Source organism: Marmota flaviventris, chromosome 7 (assembly GCF_047511675.1).
Source record: "Marmota flaviventris isolate mMarFla1 chromosome 7, mMarFla1.hap1, whole genome shotgun sequence".
Classification (NCBI taxonomy): domain Eukaryota; kingdom Metazoa; phylum Chordata; class Mammalia; order Rodentia; family Sciuridae; genus Marmota; species Marmota flaviventris.
Window position 1 is genome coordinate 10,926,900 of NC_092504.1, and position 10,038 is coordinate 10,936,937.

The following is a 10,038-nucleotide window of genomic DNA, read 5'->3' on the forward strand; positions in this document are numbered from 1 at the left end:
AGCATCACCGACCTCGAGGCAGAAACATGGATGGCCAAAATACCAAGCAGCCCCAAGATCTCTAAGGTCCCCTAGCTACTCCCCAAACTCCCCAGAAACCACTCTCCCTTTTTCTTCTCTTTCCCCCCCACCAGGTGTTAACTTCTGCTTGTGGCTCCAGCCTTTGTATTTGCTTCAGCCTGTACCTGAAATCCTCTTCCCAGCTCCTGGGAAGTCTGCCTCATTATGTTCTTCGGCTCTTGGCTTCAGTGTCTCTTCAAAGGGACCTTTTTTTTTAATTTTTTTTTTATTTATTTTTTTAAAAATTTTTTATTGTTGGCTGTTCAAAACATTACATAGTTCTTGATATATCATATTTCACACTTTGATTCAAGTGGGTTATGAGCTCCCATTTTTACCCCATATACAGATTGCAGAATCACATCAGTTACACATCCATTGATTTCAAAGGGAACTTATTTAATGACTACACTCTCTGAAGTAGGTCATAGGTCACCACAGACCCAGAAAGCAGAGCCTATTGTACTAATTCTTTTCAGGGTGAGGGGTACCAGTGATTGATCCCAGGGGCACTCAACCACTGAGCCACATCCCCAGCCCTTTTTTGTATTTTATTTAGAGACAGGGTCTCCCTGAGTTGCTTAGCATCTCACTGTTGCTGAGGCTGGTTTGAACTCTAGATCTTCCTGCCTCAGCCTCCCTCCTGAGCCACTGAGATTACAGACATGCGCCACCGCGCCCGACTGATTACACACATCCTTATCCAGATATTTAAACACTGTCAGTGAGAAACAGCACCAGATACTTGTTAAAGGCCCCAAGATAGGTTTTATTCAGACTACTGCAGAAGAGGAGACTCCAGTATAAACTGAACTCAACTCCAGCAAAGATAAAAGTGGCTAAGATTTTAAAGGGAGGACAGGGAAGGAACAGAAGGGGATTTCAAAGAAGGGTAATAAGGAACTGTGGGGAGTAGGGGAGGCTAAAGAGAAATGGAAAATTGCTGAAGGGGACATATAGAAATATCTGAAAATGGTTTGGTGGTGTGGGTCTGGGCAATGTACATTTTTAGGTCTAGCAGCATTGTGTTTTCTTGAAGGAAATCAGCCTGTGGGCTGAGGCCGTCTTTAGGGACATGACCTCATGTGGGTGGAAACCTGGATGAAGCAGAGTCCAGTCTCTGAGCACAGAGTTCTGGCAAGTTCTTTGTGCACAGTTCAAACACACACTTTTAAACACGGTTGTCTATTGTTTTTGTTGTTGTTACCATCTAGGTTAATTGGTATTTATGGCTTCTTCCCAAATTGGACAATACCTAACCATATTTTAATTTTCCCTTTTTCCTTGGTCTACTTTCAGCTACGATATTGGGGTCGTCTGAGATTTATTTATCAGGCTTTTTAATAAACCAAACTGCTATTTATTATTAATATATTTTACTGATTCCATTTTCTTCTTTTACCACACATCTTCCTCCTTGGATTTACTGTGGTTTGTTTTTCCAAGTAAAACTTCTAGTTAGAGTTCAAGGGCAATCAAATGACATGTCCAAGTCAGTGATATGTGTCTTTTTCATCCTCCTATTCAGATTGAACAATAGTTTGTCTGAGTGTAGAAACCTGATGATACTGTACATTCCATTCTTGCATCTAATTTTGTGAATGAGAATATTTATGTCAATATGATTCTGCTTCTTTTGTAGGCGGGCTTTCTGAAATTTTCTTATCTGAAATGTTTTTGGATTTCCTCTTTTCCTTTGGTGGTCTGAATTTTTTTCCACAATATATCATTTTTTAAAAAATTCGGTACCAAGGATTGAACCCGGGGTGCTTAACCACCGAGCCACATCCCCTTCTTTATATTTTATTAGAGACAGGGTCTCGCTGAGTTGCTTAGGGCCTTGCTAGGTTGCTGAGGCTGAGTTTTAACTCACACTCTTCCTGCCTCAGCCTCCTGAGTCACTGGGATTACAGGCGTACACCACCGCGCCTGGTTCCATGATACATCTCGATAGGGATCATTTCATATTCCTCCTGCCAGTACCTAGTAGGTCCTTTAAAGGTGAATACTCATTTCTTATTCAAATTTATTGCTCTGTTTGTATTTTACCATTTTTTTCTATTTTTCTGTGTTCTTTTCTTCCAGAACCCTTCTAAAGGACTTTTGAATTCTCCTTCTAGTTTCTTAATTTTTCTTTCATATTTCCACCTCTGTCTTCATTTGGGGTATTCTCAGAATATTTTTCAAGTGGCTTTTCCAGTCACTGGTTCTCCCTCAGCTCTGCACATTCTGACATTCAGTACAGCTACTAATTTTCCCTTTTAGGTTAATGATTTTCTATATCCAAGCTCTCTAGTTGGTTCTTTTTATTTGGATTCAATGCCTTCTCTCGTCGTCTCTCTGTATGTTCATTTGGTTTTCGTAGTTCTCAAAGAACTAAGTCTACACGTATTAGATTGACTTTCTTAATGTTTGGTGATACTTGATTTTGTAATGGTCTCTGCATTTTGGAGTTTCTGCTTATCCACTTGACACCTTAGTTATACTCCCTGTTGCCAGTGATGATAAGTCAAAGGAATCACTCACTGGTATGGTCAGTAGCCTGCATTCTGATGGAGACTCTGTTTTCCTTGAGTGCATCAAGCTTCTCAGGGGGCTATCTTGCCTCTTAGCCCTAATGCCTCTGTTTACTGCTCCTGCCAAGGTACAGACCCTCCTCCATGACCCTCACAAGTGGGTGATGGTGAGGAGAGGAGGGAGGCACGACATGTTTCTCCATTGTAGAAGTCACCTTGACTACTGAGAGTTCCCTAGAGCTTCCTCTCACTCCAGCATCCTGCCTGAGCATCGAGAAAGACCATCTACCACTCCCAATTGGAAGCATGGGTGCCCTGGGTAAATTTATGGCTTGTCAATTATACATATTCCATCTGCCTCAAGCCTCTCAGGAATTCTGTATAATTTCTGGTCTTTGTGGAGTATTCTTATTTTACATCAATATTGTAGATAATTTTTTCTATGTATTTGAGGTAGGAAAATGACATTTCCACATATGTTCCATTTATCATCTTAATACCCTCTCCTGTGGTTAATCAGCAACTTTATTTTGATTCATAGCTGTATAAGAAATGTAAGCATGGGGAATATCTTCAATGTATCTGTATACATGTAAGTAATCTTGAAATCAGAGCAATGGGACAAAACTGAGAGATCACTATGTTCTTTTTTTTTAAAAAAAAATGTTCTTAGAAAGGGTGTCTATATGCTATCCATGTTTTAGGAATATTGTTCTGGGTTATTAAATGAGAACTTACTTCATTCAGACGTGTAATTAAAAAATTACAGAGGAAGGGACTGAACACAGTTCTCTGTGCCTCAGCCTTGAAGTCCTAACTATGGAAACAACACAAGTGCCAATTATTCCCTGAAATGCCACCTATCTTTAGGCTGTCAGGGTCCATTTTGGTCCTGCTAAACTGCTGGTTAAACAAAAAGGGTAGAAGAGGAAGGGAAAGAAAGTGGAGCCATAAGCAACATGACGTGTGTGATGCTTTCAGTGTGTCAAACAATATTCAAACATATTGCATTGATTCTTCCTGATCAATAACCGCCTGAATGCTTTGATGTTGGGTGTTCTCTTCCTTTTACAACTGAGAAAAACAGAAGCTCACAGTAATCCAGTGACCCTTCCAAGCTTCCAGTGCCACTTGTGACATGCAAGTCAAAATCCTGTGTAGGGTCTGTCAATCAGTGTCCTACAAAGACACAGTCAGTGTGGGCTGACCTTAGGATAACTGAAGGACTTGCAGAGGTGTGGAGGATGTAGGGAAACCATAGGGGTGGTGCAGCACCCCGAGATGAAGGCAATGGAGGCAGTCACCGCTGCTAGGCTGAAAGAACCAGGGGAAGAAATGTTTACTTCATGGGCTTCTAGCCTTTTGTCACTCTGATAGACTCCAAATGTCCTATCCTGAGATAATGATTTTAATAGACTTGATAAAATACAATTACCAAAGAAGCTAATTACACTGGAATCCAATGAATGAAATGTCTGAGTCAAATAACTTTGCAATTTATTGACAGAGGAACTTCATTATTAACACACGACATGAAAGATCTAGTGGTGGGTCTGATGCAGTGGCGGGCACAAAAGAATCTTCAACGTAACTATGCCTTTTTTGAAGTGATATGAAAAGATGTGTTATAGCAGCCAGCCACGGGCATTGCTAATTCCAGTATGATGTGTAGCCTAACTTGATCATTGAACTCAGTGATGAGTATGGGTTAGAGGTTAGTGATTACAAACATGTATTTTCAAATTCTCCATTAAAGTTCACAGACCTCCTGGACTATCTGTAGCTCTTAGATTAACCATTATCTAAGGTAAAGACAGCTTCACATAAAGAAGTCACTTGAGAGGAACAGTGACCTTTGGTAGAGGGGCACAGACATCCCACAGAAAGCACCACAGGCAGGGAACTGGGTAATAGCTATCCAGTGTCCTCACTCTTTCCATGGATGTGTCCAGGCAGGCTGGCTTCACAGAGCAGAGAACTGGGAAGAGAAGGATACAGAGTGAACCCGGGCAAACTGGAGGATCCATTCCTTAATCTTCTTGCCAATCTGTCCATGTCTACCCCTCATCTACCATCTACCTACCTCTTTGGTCAAGACTCAACTATTTGAATTAGAAAATATCAGAAACAAGCTAAAAATAAACTAGAAAGCATTGAACTCCTTCCACCTTCAAGGGACATTTTCAACCCTGGTGGAAAATGTTGCACCACCCCATCCATAATTACGTATTCTTATTAGATACATTAATTCTCCTTGATAGCAGACTTTGCATTAAAACAAATGCAACACTTATACTAATATCTGTTTAATGCTTCGTACAGATGGAAATTATATTTGGCTGCATTTAACAGAAACCCACAATCTAAAGCAGTGGTTTAAATATATCAGGAGTTTCATTTTTATTAGGTAACAAGACATGTGGAGATAAGCAGGACGAGAATAACTAGCATGGTGGTTTGTAGTTGTCAGGGATCCTGGCTATTTTGATTTTTGCTCCACACCCTTCAGCGTGTGGCTTCCATTCTTGACGTTGCCTTATGGCTATAAGGTGACTGCTGGAACCACAGCCAGTGTGCATTAGTATATGAAGTGGGGATAGGACAATGGGGAAAACACACGCCAGCTGGAGCAGCCTCATCTTTCTGAAGCTTCTTCTGGAGCTACACGAGAAAGAGTTGGTGTGTGAGATGTTTGTTAAGGGGTGCCATCGAACTGACACTCTGGAAAGAGGGGGACAGAAACAGGAATGGGCAGAGGAGGAAGGAGAGCCTCTGTGTAGGCCCATGGAGGACTCCTTGTGGAGCTCCTGAGCCACAGCTGAGATGATTAGGCCATGACACTGCCTCCCTGAGCCTCTTCATGGGCCATCCCAGGACGGCAGCTCTCCACAGCTAAGACCATGCCTGAAGATCCTGGCCCCTGAAGGCTGGCCACTCGCAGTTCTTCCAGATGCTGGGGCAGCAAGCCTTTCGCTGAAGGAAGATCTATATGAGGTGTCCCAGTGTCCACCATGTTACACCCAGGACTTCTATTCCATTGGCCAGATTTTGTCAAGTGGCCACCTCTGTCTACATGGGGTTCTGGTGTCCACTTACCATAATGTCAACACTCAAAAAGCAGGATTGTGTTCATGAGAAAGGAGGAGGAATGGAGATTAGAGAGATATCTGGAAGCCTAAATTGTGTTTGGTCCTATGCCCGCGGTGACCCTCATGAAGGATTGGAAGATGTTGGAGCTTCTTTAACAAGCAAGTAGACTGCTTGGCCCCTGGAAAACTTCTAACAACTATTTGATAAGCAAATGAGTTACAAGAAAAAAAAAAGATGAATGAATCAGACTTAGTGATTATGAATCCAGGACCCATGGGCTCATCTCTAAAAAGTAGGTCAGCCATTTTTATTCCCCAACATGCCCCTGATTCTCTTGTTTAGAAGGTGCTGAAGGATGAGGGAGGATCTATTAGTTTGCTAGAGTTTTCATAACAAAGTACCACAGAATGGGTTGCTTAAACAATAGACATTTATTTTCTCTACCTTCTAGTTCTGGAAGCTAGAAGTCCAAGATCAAGGTGTTGGCAGTGTCAATTCCTTCTGCATCCTCTCTTCTTGGCATGTAGTTGCAACCTTCTCCCTGTGTCTTCATGTGGTCTCACCTCTAAGAATGTCCTAATCTCTTCTTATTGACACCAGTCACATTTGGTAAGTTCCCATTCTCAATATCCCATTTTACTTGATTTACCTCTGTAAAGACCATGCACAGAACTCAAAGTGGATCAAGGACCTAGGAATTAAACCAGAGACCTTGCTAATGAAAGAAAAAGTAGGCCTTAATCTCCATCATGTCAGACCCCAGCTTTCTTAATAAAACGTCTGTAGCATAAGAATTAAAACCAAGAATCAATAAATGGGATGGATTCAAACTAAAAAGCTCTTCTCAGCAACAGAAATAATCAGTGAGATGAATAGAGAGCCTACAGAATGGAAGCAAATCTTTACCACAAGCACATCAGATAGAGCACTAATCTCTAGAATATATAAAGCACTCGAAAACCTTACCACCAAAAACACAAATAACCCAATCAATAAATGGGCCAAGGAATGGAACAGACACTTCTCAGAAGAGGATATACAATCAACAAATATGAAAAAAATGTTCAACATCTCTAGAAATTAGAGAAATGCAAATCAAAACTACTCTGAGATTTCATATCACTCCAGTCAGAATGGCGGCTATTAAGAATACAAACAACAATAAGTGTTAGTGAGGATGTGGGGAAAAAGACACACTCATACATTGCTGGTGGGACTGCAAATTGGTGCAGCCAATATGGAAAGCCAATATGGAGATTCCTTGGAAAACTGGGAATGGAACCACCATTGGACCCAGCTATCCCTCTCCTCAGTTTATAACCAAAGGACTTAAAAACATCATACTACAGGGACACAGCCATATCAATGTTTGTAGCAGCACAATTCATAATAGCTAAATTGTAGAACCAACCTAGATGCCCTTCAGTAGATGAACGGATAGGGAAACTATGGTATATATATACACAATGGAACATTATTCAGCATTAAAAGAGAATAAAATCATGGCATTTTCAGGTAAATGGATGAAGTTGGAGAATATAATGCTAAGTGAAGTAAGCAATCCCAAAAAACCAAAGGCTGAATGTTTTCTTTGATATTAGGATGCAGATGCATAATGGCGACTGGGGTTGGAGCATGGAGGAATGGAGTACCTTTAGATAGTTCAAAGGGGAGGGTGGGGAAGGGAGAGTCCAAGGAGGTAGGAATGACAGTGAAATGAGTTAGACATCATTACCCTAAGTACATGTATAAGACACGCATGGTGTGAACATATTTTGTGTATTACCAGTGTCTTGAAAAATTGTGTTCTATATACGTACTATGAAATGAATTGCATTCTGCCATCATGTATAACAAATCAGAATAAATAAATAAAAGAAAGAAAGACGTGTCTCACCTGTAGCTGCCACGAGTCACCAGTCTGACTGTGGTGACCCCAACGGAAAGTGTTGAAAACCCCTAGCCCAGAACCCAGGCAGGAAAACAGCTCAGAACTGTATCCCCTGTAACACTCTTCATACTAATTATATTGATTCCCTTAATTGATGATGTCTCTTTCTTTGAGAAAATTACAACTCCCTTGGAATTAAACAGATGTCCATTTGAACCTCATCTTTATATACTTCTAAAGAAGCTCTATTTTCTCATTTTAATTGGAGTTACAATTATATTTAAATATGTATTTATATGCATAAATATGTGCTAGGTAATATATTCACAAATACCTTATTATGGTGCTTACATTCTTGGGTTATTGTGGATATTAAAAATGTCATTCATTGAAAAGCGTTGCAAATGGTAATGGTTACTTGACCCATGTGCATTATGTGACACACAACTGGTACATAAAGGTCAATGTCTTATCCTGAGGAAATCCATCATATATGGGAAATGTCCGTGTGGGTCATCATTGTCACAGGTGCTGGGAGAGGTGAGACGGAGTCACCAGAACTCACAGGATAAGCATCCACGTAGAACAGGAAGGCTCCCTGAGACAGGTGATCTTTTGGCTGAGACTTCGGGGAGAAGAAAGAGAAAGAAAACACTGAAGCATTGTCTAGGGTCAGGGAAGAGCCCTTGCAAATCTAAGGTGCAAGAGCGCCAGGCATTTGTAGAGAATCAAAATAGGTCACTACGCTGGGCATGAACAGTGTGGTGAAAGATGAAACCAAAGGGAGGGGGCGATGAAAAACAGGTCCCGGGTCTCTGCAGGGGCTGGGTCTGCCTTCAAAGGGAGTGATTCATGTGGGAAACTGGGCTAGTGCTGCTTCTGCTGAGGGCAGGATGCGTGGCCTTCTAGGTGTTGCGGTTCTTATAAAAGAGATTCATAGTGTGACTGTTTTCCTGTAGGCCTGATGCAAGTTCCCCGCTTGGTCTCCTGGTTAATTACCTGCAGAAGACTCGAGCATCGACATGATTCCTACCTCCACCTTTATTGTGACTCATCATGGGAATTCTGAGTCATAGGTCCTTGTCACCCCGAAACCTCCCCTGAGATTAAGCATGGAGAAAAACAGGGCAGCAACCGTTGGTACAACTGACACCCTCGGTTAGCTACATCTTCTCTTCTTTTGGCTCATTTTCTCTCCTCTTCCCTTGGTTCCTCACCCTTCATTCTAATGGTACTTTGGATTTCTTTAAAAAGCCTTAGATTAGTGCTTTCCAGTGTGTCCTTGAGAACAAAAAGGATTTCCTACTACATTCAGTAAACTGAGAATCAGCAGCCACAAACATTTATTAGGCACCTCCTGTGTGCTATATTCACAGTTGCTTTGTCATTTATTTCTCTTTTATACAAGAGGAAACTGATTTCAGAGATATCAAGTGCTTTGCCTCTCAGGCACATGGTAAGTTCCCACTTATGTCTTACCTCCAGCCCAAAGTTAAGAGAGTAGCTTTCTTGCACTCCAGCTTTTCCTCATCCCTCAGCGGAATTTAGGATCCAGTAGAGGACTCCAAGGGTCTTGGAGAAAGCAAAGAAGTCCTGCCCATGAGGGAAGGACATGGATTCCCCAAGACTGCATGGTAAGAGCACCCCAACCTCACTCCCTCCGCAGCCCATATTGAACTGAGATATGAGCCAGCAGTAAAGCTTTATTATTTCAGGCCACTGAGATTTAGACTGTTCATTACAGCCATCAGCCTACCGTGATCAATGTGTTTCTGGGCCAAGATTTGTGTCAATCTGTGGAGTGCCTTCTATGGGAAGGTCCTATTGGTGCAATTCAGAGTCTGATGTGTAAATTCCAAGCTTGTTACACAGTCAGTGCATAGGTGATGGCAGTTGAAGTTTGGGTATACACACACACACACACACACACACACACAAACACACAGGCCCACATTTCACTCACAAGGCCTAGTAGAACTTCCATTAGTCACTTAGTCACTAATTAAGTTGCATAGGGAATGAAGTGTTATGGCCAACTCAATTTTCTGAGTAAGTGAATTAATAGAGAACATCTTTGTGTGTGTGTGTGTGTGTGTTTCCCCCTAAAACAATACACTACTTTCCCTTATCTCCCTTGGTGGGGTAGTAGGACAGTCTGATGAGCTGAATTGTTAGTTAACAGTGAAAGGAAAAGAAGGATCACTTCATTCATCTTTTTTTATTTTTCCAAGAGAAAAGAAAGTTTCTATAATTGTCATACAATGTAATATTTACAACTGCCTGACGTGTGTTATCATTTCCTCCACAGCATAGCCTGGGGAAGGAAGCTCACAGCTGTAGGGTGACCTATAGCAGAGGCAGCACTCCGGGCTCCAAGCCATTGCTTTGCTTTCTGGGCTTCAATTAGACAGCATTTCTAGCCCACTTGCCGGCGGGTTTGGCTGTGTGACTGAGCTCCAGCCAGTGGACGTGAGTGGCAGA